The sequence below is a fragment of the Mytilus californianus genome, unplaced genomic scaffold (genome assembly GCF_021869535.1).
Source record: "Mytilus californianus isolate M0D057914Y unplaced genomic scaffold, xbMytCali1.0.p SCAF_35, whole genome shotgun sequence".
Taxonomy (NCBI): Eukaryota; Metazoa; Mollusca; class Bivalvia; order Mytilida; family Mytilidae; genus Mytilus; species Mytilus californianus.
In genome coordinates this window covers 1,600,074-1,611,756 of record NW_026262685.1, presented here as the reverse complement: position 1 = coordinate 1,611,756, position 11,683 = coordinate 1,600,074, and positions in this window count along the sequence as shown.

Here is an 11,683-nt window from a genome sequence, read left to right as displayed (position 1 = left end):
TGTGTGAAAATAGAGAAATCACCATATTTAAAATTCCGGTCAGATTAATAAGGCCACACACAACTGGATTAGTGTTGCACACAACCTTCAATTTTCTAATTTGATTTTCTATCTTTCTTCTTTTCTTTTCTTTTTCCTTATTCTTTAAATAAAATTGAGAATGGAAATGGGGAATGTATCAAAGAGACAACAACCCGACCATAGAACAGACAACAGCAGAAGGTCACCAACAGGTCTTCAATGCAGCGAGAAATTCCCGCACCCGGAGGCGTCCTTCAGCTGGCCCCTAAACAAATATATATACTAGTTCAGTGATAATGAACGCCATACTAAACTCCAAATTGTACACAAGAAACTAAAATTAAAAATAATACAAGACTAACAAAGGCTAGAGGCTCCTGACTTGGGACAGGCGCAAAAATGCGGCGGGGTTAAACATGTTTATGAGATCTCAACCCTCCCCTTATACCTCTAGCCAATGTAGAAAAGTAAACGCATAACAATACGCACATTAAAATTCAGTTCAAGAGAAGTCCGAGTCTGATGTCAGAAGATGTAACCAAAGAAAATTAACAAAATGACAATAATACATAAATAACAACAGACTACTAGCAGTTAACTGACATGCCAGCTCCAGACTTCAATTAAACTGATTGAAAGATTATGTCTTCATCATATGAATATCAGGCACAATCCTTCCCGTTAGGGGTTTAGTATCATACCATCATAACATATATGAGAAGAACATAACCCGTGTCATGCCAACAACTGGTTTTTAAATAAAATTAATGTGTTTAGTGCCGATGCAAAGACCCTATAAGTGAATCAATATTAACGCCAAAATATGCAATCTTTAATGACCTGACAACAGTATCGTAACTATATCCCTTCTTAATAAGTCTATTTAAAGGTTTTGTTAGCTTCAGAGGTGAATACTGACATTTTTGTGCTTTATAAAGAATATTTCCATAAAAAATTGGATGTGAAATACCTGAACGTATAAGAAGTCTGCATGTTGAGCTATATTTACGAATGATGTCCTTATACCGATGATAAAATTTAGTAAATGTTTTGACTAGTTTGTGATATCGAAAACCCTGGTGTAATAATTTTTCAGTAATACATAAATTTCTCTCGTTAAAATCTAAAACATTGTTACATACACGAGCGAATCGTACAAGTTGAGATATATAAACACCGTAAGATGGTGACAAGGGAACGTCACCATCTAAAAATGGATAATTAACGATAGGAAATGAAAAATCATCTCTTTTATCATATATTTTAGTATTAAGCTTTCCGTTAATGATATAGATATCAAGATCGAGGAAAGGGCAGTGGTCATTGTTAGTATTAGCTTTATTTAAAGTAAGTTCAACAGGATAAATTTCTTTAGTATACATACTGAAGTCGTCATTATTGAGAGCCAAAATATCATCCAAATATCTAAAAGTATTATTAAATTTGTGTATCAGATGTTGTTTCGATGGGTCTTTGCTGATTTTTGTCATAAATTGTAACTCATAGCAATACAAAAAAAGGTCCGCAATAAGTATGTGTGTGTGTGTGTGTGTCAAAAAGTACAAAATATGGCTTCTTTCGTAGTTTGGCTGGGAAACATAAAATATTCTCTAGTCTTTATAATCTTAATCTTTAAAAATGGATAATGTATATGTCTTAGATATTACTCCTACGACAAGGATGTACACAGCTAGTCAAATAGTGATGACGTTTGTGAAGGCGTCTATTTAAAAAATATAAATAGTTGAACAAGACGTCCTAACTTTTTGGACTAATTAATTTTTCACTTATATCTAAATCCTTGCTCAGAGAATCTTAGGGTATTGATCCCCGGTTTTATTTTCTGTTTTGCAGAATTTTTCAATATTTCTAATTATATTAAATATAGTATATCTTAACTTCTGAATAACCTGAGTTCTCCCTAGTCCTTCGTTTTCTATGTAGCTTTTTTGTGGACTTGTCAGTTTGTCTTTTCGTCGTTTTTCACTTTTTTGCCATAGTGTTGTCATTTTTGTCGAGCCTTCGACTTTGGTCGAAAAAGCGAGACATAGCGATCCTACATTCCGTCGTCGTCGTCGTCGGCGGCGGCGGCGTCGTCCACAAATATTCACTCTGTGGTTAAAGTTTTTGAAATTTTAATAACTTTCTTAAACTATCCTGGATTTCTACCAAACTTGGACAGAAGCTTGTTTATGATCATAAGATAGTATCCAGAAGTAAATTTGTTAAAAAAAAAATCCGTTTTTTCCGCATCTTACTTATATATGGACTTAGTTTTTCTGCCAGGAAACAATACATTCACTCTGCGGTTAAAGTTTTTAAAATTTCAATAACTTTCTTAAACTATCCTGGATTTGTACCAAACTTGGACAGAAGCTTGTTTATGATTAAAAGATAGTATCTAGAAGGAAATTTTGTTAAAATTTTGTACCTGTTTATCCGTATTTTACTTATAAATGGACTTAGTTTTTTCTTCCAGTTAACATTAAATACAGTCTGCAGTTAAAGTTTTTAAAACATTTATTAGATTCATAAACTATCCTGGATTTATACCAAACTTTGACAGAAGCTTCTTACAATCGAAAGATAGTATCTAAAGGAATATTTTTATTGATTTTTTTCCTCATTTTTGTTGAGCCTGCGATTAACAGCAAAAGTAGGCGAGACACTGGGTTCCGTGGAACCCTTACGATTTTTTTCTTCGATTTATGAGTTTTGAATGTTCCCTTGTTATCTTCTGCCTCTCTTATACTTTAAGGTTTCTACAGATATTCCATAACGGCCAACAAACTCGTGATAGCGCCCATAAAAATTTTCGAAGTGGTAACTTCAACTTTTGGAACCCTTGGATAAACTGCTTCCTTGTAAATAGCAAACCTCTTTCAGGGATTTTTCTTTGTATGTCTATGAATCAGCAACCCTCCAAACAAATCAGTTTAAAGAAAAAAACAAAACAATTAAAGAGAATACTGAATCATCTAGAAGTCTCCTACTGTCTTCAGTCCACAGTAAGTACCCACGATTTTTCTCTCTATATAAACATGACCCTGTTGCGAGGTTAAAATGGTTTTATTTTATGTCAAATTGGGTCTTTTTTTTTATATCTCAAACAGCGAAATAATTAAATGTACAAATTAAAGCGAATCATAAAAATAAATGCAGGACTTAACATTTAATACTAAAGGTATAACACATATATCTAAAACAGGGTTGTCAAGTTGGTTACTTATTTCTTATTCTTTATTTGTAACGTATTCACATTTACTTGTAGTAATTTGGAAATGATAGTCATACGGTGACTACAGGGTTGTTTTTAGGAGAATTTATAGACCCTTTCAGATAATAAGAAGTGACGGAAGAATCCAAGCCCGACCCTCCCTGTTACACATGTAACTTAATTGCGAATATTGAAGAGTGAATAGTATTGAGTGACCATATTTTAAATGTTCAAACCACCACGCATATCAAATTTAGAGAGCTTGATACACCAGAAGTTGTTTGTAGAATCGAGAAAGAGAATAGAGAGTATCTGATTGAGAAATTCTGAAAATGTCTAAATGAAGATCAGTCAATTTTGATGTAGTTGTTCAAATGGAAGACGTTCAATCCTATTCCATCTAAAAGCTCCTCTATCACAATATTTTGTTGTAACATTATAAAATCCAACCGTATTCAGTTAATCCTTTACTATTGAAGGGACAATAGCTGTCAAGTTCATGTTCACCGATTCGACTCAAATTCTCATATTTGATATATAACATACTAAAGCGTGCATCCAAATTACAAATAACATACTAAAGCGTGCATCCAAATTACAAATAACATACTAAAGCGTGCATCCAAATTACAAATAACATACTAAAGCGTGCATCCAAATTACAAATAACATACTAAAGCGTGCATCCAAATTACAAATAACATACTAAAGCGTGCATCCAAATTACAAATAACATACTAAAGCGTGCATCCAAATTACAAATAACATACTAAAGCGTGCATCCAAATTACAAATAACATACTAAAGCGTGCATCCAAATTACAAATAACATACTAAAGCGTGCATCCAAATTACAAATAACATACTAAAGCGTGCATCCAAATTACAAATAACATACTAAAGCGTGCATCCAAATTACAAATAACATACTAAAGCGTGCATCCAAATTACAAATAACATACTAAAGCGTGCATCCAAATTACAAATAACATACTAAAGCGTGCATCCAAATTACAAATAACATACTAAAGCGTGCATCCAAATTACAAATAACATACTAAAGCGTGCATCCAAATTACAAATAACATACTAAAGCGTGCATCCAAATTACAAATAACATACTAAAGCGTGCATCCAAATTACAAATAACATACTAAAGCGTGCATCCAAATTACAAATAACATACTAAAGCGTGCATCCAAATTACAAATAACATAATTAACTATACCAATTGTATTGCACCAGATGCGCATTTTGACAATTAATGTCCGTGTAGTGATACTGGAGGTCAAAGTATTTGAAAATCCAAAACCTAAAACAGATGTTATAAGAGAGCTCTGATAAAACCAAACCCAAATAAGAACTCAGACCTATGCATAAGGAAGAATATCCGGTTTTTCATGCCGGTATCGAAGTACCGGCTTTTGTGCTGTTGATATCCTCGGGGTTTAACCGTCCACCAGCAGATGTAGCGACAATTGGTACCGTTAATGTTATTTCTAAGGCTGCCTGGGTCGATGGTCATACCTCTGCTGGTATCGACCTAGCGGTAGAAATAACATTAACGGTAACAATTGTATTGGACCAGACACGCATTTCGACTATCAATGTCTCTTCATTGATGCTCGAGGCAAAAACATTCGAAAGTCCTAAATGTAATACAATGTTGAAGAGCTAAGTGAAATCAAAAAGGACCAAAGTAAAACCAAAACCGCGGACAAGTAGTCAGAGCTTTGCATTAAAGTCCAACCAAAGCAATCAACAATGCATAGATATAAATACACAACCAAGCACGTGCACGCAATTGTATAATGACGATTTTATTAAGTTTGTTTGATGTATGTCATATATTAGAAAACAATATGTAAATCATCGTTTTTATCTGCATAAGAATTATATTTTGTAAATCGAATCCGACAACTAAATGGATGATCAGACTGTTATACCCTCTTCAATCCCGTTGAGGTGTTTAATACAGAAGAATAAATATAAATATTTTTCTAATCTGCAGATAAATGGTTGATTTTGGTATTCGAAGCTGGAATTAAGTAACAAATACAGCAGTTCAATTATTTTTATATGTTTGTCGGTTAAAAGCTCTACAGAGTTTATGTTGTATTGTTATATGTATACCCGACTTTAGATAAATCTTTTATGCTTTTATGCTATATGCTTATGGTTCTTCCCGCTGGCTCCATTTTTTTTTCACTTTTCAATTATGTTAACATTCTTTTCTTTTCATAACTGCATATGTTTAACACATGCGTATCCAGCTCAGGGTTTAAATCATAACTGCATATGTTTAACACATGCGTATCCAGCTCAGGGTTTAAATCATAACTGCATATGTTTAACATATGCGTATCCAGCTCAGGGTTTAAATCATAACTGCATATGTTTAACATATGCGTATCCAGCTCAGGGTTTAAATCATAACTGCATATGTTTAACATATGCGTATCCAGCTCAGGGTTTAAATCATAACTGCATATGTTTAACATATGCGTATCCAGCTCAGGGTTTAAATCATAACTGCATATGTTTAACATATGCGTATCCAGCTCAGGGTTTAAACTAGAGGTCACATGGATACGCATTGAAATGAGGTTGAATTATTTTAACCTGCAAGCCAATGATGCATCAGCGATTTTTTATGAAAATAATGAAAGTGGTATGACTGCCAATAACATAATTATACACCACAGTTCAAATGAAGTGGGTATAAGCAATTATGTCACGTACGGCCTTCAACAATGAGAAAAATGCACACCGTATAGCTGGCTATTAAAAGCCCAGACAAAAAAAATGTCAAACATTTCAAACTAGAAAACGAACGACGTAATTTATAACAAAACAATTCACGAAAAACAAATATGACACATGAACCAACGACAACAACAGTACAACATACTTTTTTTAGCTTATTTTGACAACATTAACCCAATTTTATGAAATGGAAAATTATAAACAAAAAGTATCATTTGAATCCTGTCAGTACTGGGTATATTACAGAAGTCCCTTTGAAGCTCCAGCTTTACCAATCCAGCAATAAGCAATGACATGACCATCCTGAGCACAATACGTGTTTCCAATCTAATTAAAATATAGAACTCTGATTTCGTTATACTCTATATGCTCATGTGGAGTATAAAGAAATCAGAGTTCTTTATATTTTAATTAGATTGACATGTTTCTGGAATAACCTCATAGGCGGACCCAGCCACCCCCCCCCCCCCCCCCCTCCCCCTTTCGTGGGAAAAATTTGGTTGATAATATAGGGAATCACTGAAGCATGACTGGAGCCCCCCCCCCCTTTTAGGTCAGTCAGTTAGGTATTGTCAAGTATGAGTATACATAGGATCTCAGTTGTGTTTTAATTCTTACACCCCATTCGTATTTTTCATAATTAATTACGAAAACGTAATTGTGATTTTTATAACAGGGGAGACAAACACAGGCGCTTTGGTATGTGATACGAATTTTGTATTTGTTACTTTTTGCTTAAAATATTTACTAAACGACAACTCTTACTATGAATTATAGTAAAATAAGAGGTTGTATCAGAGTTCATACATTCACTTTAAACTAGGTGAGACATGCACAGTAGTGATAGATATGTGGTATAAACATAGAAAATTGAATATTTTTAGCAAAAAAAATACAAATACTCTATTCTTATCATGTAGCCAAGCGCCTGTGGAGACGAAAATTCAGATATCTACTTCGTATGACAAAATTATGAAGTTACCGAAATTTAATGTACAAGTTGGCCTTGTTGTTTCTAAAGATATCCTTAAGGTGGATCATTGGTATATATTTCCTCAGATAGAATTTTTTTATAATTTGCTAAAGTGAAGATTTTACTATGCTTTTTTCAAAAATATAAAAAAAAGTATGGGGTCACCGTGCTATTTTTCAAGCTACAAGTCGTGCAAAATTACCTTTTAGATTGTTCATGAAAAAACTAGTTTTTTTGTGAATAAAAAGAAATCTATGGGATCGAATTTTGAAATAAAATATGAGAAGATAGGTTTTATAATATGTTTTAAGAAAATAAAAAGAAATAAATGTGGATAGTGTCCACATGTGGACACAGATGATGCCCCCGCTTGCATATCATATAGTTATAAAGGGACATAACTGAAGAATGGTAAAAGTGACGCTACCCAAATTTGAACTTGATCTGAGTTTTGTGGTAATAAGCATTGTGTGTAAGTCTCATAACATTTGGTTAAGGCTAACTTAAGTAGAGAACAGAAACTAAAAATTCAGCAATTTTTCTATTTGTTAACACGCATACATTTGTAACTCTAGAACGGTTGTGTATAAGCTTTATAACATTTGGTTGAGACAAACTAAAAAATTCAGCATTTTTCATGTTTATAAAGGGACATAACTCAAGAATGGTAACAAACTAAAGTCAGAAAACAGAAACAAAAAAATTGTACTTGATCTTAGTTTTGTGGTAATGAATATTGTGTATAGGTTTCATAATGTTTGGTTGGGGCAAACTTAAGTTACAGAATGGAAACTAAAAATTTTGAAATTTTTCGATTTATAAAGGGGCATAACTCAATAATGGTTAAAGTGACACTACCCAAATTCAACTCGATCTGTGTTTTATCAGGTCAAAATTAAACATTGCATTGTATAAAGCATCGATTTTAGTTGATTCAACTATAATCATGGACAAAGGAAGATAACTCCAATTTTAAAAATAACTTCATATTTAGAAGAAAATAAAAATTTAGCAATTTTTCCATTTATAAAGGGGCATAACTTTAGAACGGTTAAAGTGACGCCACCAAAATTCAAACTTGATCTGTGTTTTGTGGTAATTAGCATTGTGTATAAGTTTCATACCATTTGGTTGAGGCAAACTTAAGTTAGAGAACGGAAACTAAAAATTTTGCAATTTTTCCATTAACAAAGGGGCATAACTCTAGAACGGTTAACACCACCAGAATTCAAATTTGATCTGTGTTTTGTGGTAATAAGCATTGTGTAGAAGTTTCGTACAGACAGACAAGGGTAAAACTTAATGCCCCCACCGCTACGGCGGGGGCATAAAAATGGTGTCACCGAACTTATTTTCTTGCTTCAAGTAAAAAATGAAAATTTCACTATCATTCCAGTATAAAAATTACAAGGGTTATATCCCCTTAAATGGGTAAGATGAATAAACTGCTTCGCTGAGCGCAGCTGGATACGCCCGCAGATGTCCAACCCTGAACAGTTGGGGCAAAAATGGACACAATATTCAAGCTTGATACAGGTCTGAATTTGGATTGTATTAAATATTTGACATATTATAGGTTTCTGAATAAATGTAGTCAAAGAACTTGAAATTGGTTATATGAATAGAATTTATATTCAATTAAAGATTTCCTGCTGTTGTGCAATACACTGTGCTGCTGCGCAATACTTAGTAAATCTGTTGACAGACTATAAACAATTAAAGTTCAATTAATTCTCAATGTCATATTAGAAATTTATGAAAATGTAAAGGGAGCTTACATCAATAGATATAAACAATTCACCAAAGTTTCATGAGAATTGCTGACAGCATTTTTGAGTTATTGTCCGAAAACTGGAAAATCCCCCTTTTTTAATGAATAAAACCCCATAACTCAGAAATGTAAAATGTAAAATTTATAAAATTCTTAACGGAGCTTACATCAATAGATAAAAACAATTCACCAGTTTCATTAGAACTGCTGAAAGCATTTTTGGTTTTTTGTCCGAAAACTGGAAAATCCCCCTTTTTTTATGAATAAAGCCCTGTAACTCGGAAACGTAAAATCTAAAATATTTAAAAATCGAAAGGGAGCTCATGTCAATAGATATAAACAATTCACCACAATTTCTTGCAAGATGGTGAAAGCATTCTTGAGTTATTGTCCGAAAACTGGAAAATCCCCCTTTTTTTAATGAATAAAACCCCATAACTCAGAAACGTAAAATCTAAAATTTATAAAAAACGAAAGGGAGCTCACGTCAGTAGATATTTATCCTGCAATCAGCTAACTATTGTACAAATAACAGGTACACAAATAAATGTCTGCTTTATTTGTACTTGTACAAATAAAGTCTCCTATTATCCCGCTTCCATGTTGAGCAAGCGATAAAATGGATATTTCTTTTTGCGTACCAGTTCATTTGGGGTCCTCTTCGCGGTCCGCGTTTAAACTATGTCGATTTCTTTGAAAAATTAGAGACAGTGATCTAGATTTTAACAACTAAAGTTTCAAGTGTTGGGTGTAAGTTTCAGGATAAAAACAATATATTTACATTGTCGGAAAATATAAAATTTATTTGTACTCGCTACGAAACAGGAGAAAAGCTCGGCGAGCCTCGCTTTTCGTCCTGTTTCTAAAGCTCATACAAATAAATTTTATATTTTCCGACAATGTACATATATTGTATATTTATAGAATAACTAATCGAAGAATTCAAATAGAGAAAAATATTCAACGAGTGACCGAACAACACATTAATTCACGAATGCGCGTAGCGCATGGGTTAATTATAAGTGTTGTTCGGTCACGAGTTGAATATTTTTCGATATTTGAATTCTTTGATTAGTTATTCTTTTTATTACATTGACAAATGGTCTTTTTCTGAAATTAAACTAGAATATGTAAGGAACTATATCTTTTTCTAAGCATTCACAATTTGTTTTGATCCGACGTCATGACAACGCCTATTGTTGTATGACGTCAGAGGAGTGAAATAACCACGTTTATTATATACTTAGTAGTAAATACAGATAAATTGTATGTGTAATACAATCATTGGCAAGCTTGCTGTATCAGCCACCCGTGATGATATCGATATCAGCACGGTTGCAAAGGCTTTATCACACCTTTAATCTGTATGACGTCACGTCATCGATTGCAGTCACTGTTCTTTATCAAACCCCTAAACTGTATGACGTCATGTCAAACCTGTAATCTGTATGACGTCATTTCAAACCTCCTTATCTTTATGACGTCATGTCACATAAAAAATTCTACGTGAGGTATATGTATATAATAAAGTGTATATGATATGGCTTTTTCACTATCACACACCGTATCAAACCTCAACCAATATAATCCCTCGAGCAGAGCTCTTGGGATTATATTGGTGTCTCGGGTTGATACGGATGTGATATTGAAAAAGCCATATGATATTCTCTTTTTATTTCACATGTGAAATTATCGGTTTTTATTTTACTGGGAAATCAATGTAATTTTTTTGCAACCAATGTAATAAAAACAATTCACCAAAGTTTTATGCAAATTGGTTAAAACGTTTTTGAGTTAATATCCGACATGTTGACGACGGACGGGCAGACGGACAGACGAACAACGGTATACCATAATACGTCCCGTAAACGGGCGTATAAAAATTGATTCTATAAAAATTACAAATATTTGTTATTTGTTTAAACCTTTTGGATAATGCAATAAATCTTTTTTTTTTTTCTTTATACAAATAAACAGTCTTACAAATAAATTGCAAATCTGTCTCAAAATTTGCAGATTAGGCAAAGCACTAGACCGATTATGTACTGCTATTGTACAATCCAAGATGGCGGTATACAGTAAATCTACCTTATATGAACGAGAAAGTTCAGCGGTGGTGGCAGACCATCGAATATATATTTAAAATTATATCAGGCAACATTTGTTTTAAAAATAATTGAACTGCTGTATTTGTTACTTAATTCCAGCTTCGAATACCTAATTAAACCATTTATCTGCAGATAAGAAAAAAATATTGATATGTATTCTTCTGTATTAAACACCTCAAGGATGGAAGAGGATATAACAGTCTGGTCATCCATATATTTACACCATCCGGCAATCAAACCCTTGCATCAGTAGCGCACTCCTTTGGCCTTATTAGGGATGTCTTAAATTGCTTGAAATATTTGGCACTGGAAGTTAGACAAGCAACAGTTGAGCCATCTTTTGTCTTTAGTAACGACTGCTAAATAGTAAGGCAGAATCCCTACCTTACACAACTTCCCGCGAAGGTCAGTGGTTCTCTCCAGGCACTCTGGCTTCCATGACAGACATGAAACAAAGATTTCCACTGAACTACAGGCTCCTTACTTGGGCAGGCACATAACGAATGTGCCACTGTTAAACATGTTTAAAGGCGCCAACCCTCTCCTCCTAAGCTGGCACAGTGGAGTAACAGGACAACATAAGAACAAACAATAATAATCCGTTGAAAAGGGTCCAACTCATAAGATCAATACAAAGCAGAAATAAAAACAACTAACAAAAACACAGATCGGACGTGGCAGGGAATTTATACATCTCTCACAACAAAAGGCACAAAATACAGATCTGAGAGTACTCGCAGTTACTGATAGCTAGTTCAAAGCCAATAACAACCAGTAAAAATATCATGTATTTAAGACTGAAATATCAATCAGTACACATCCAACAT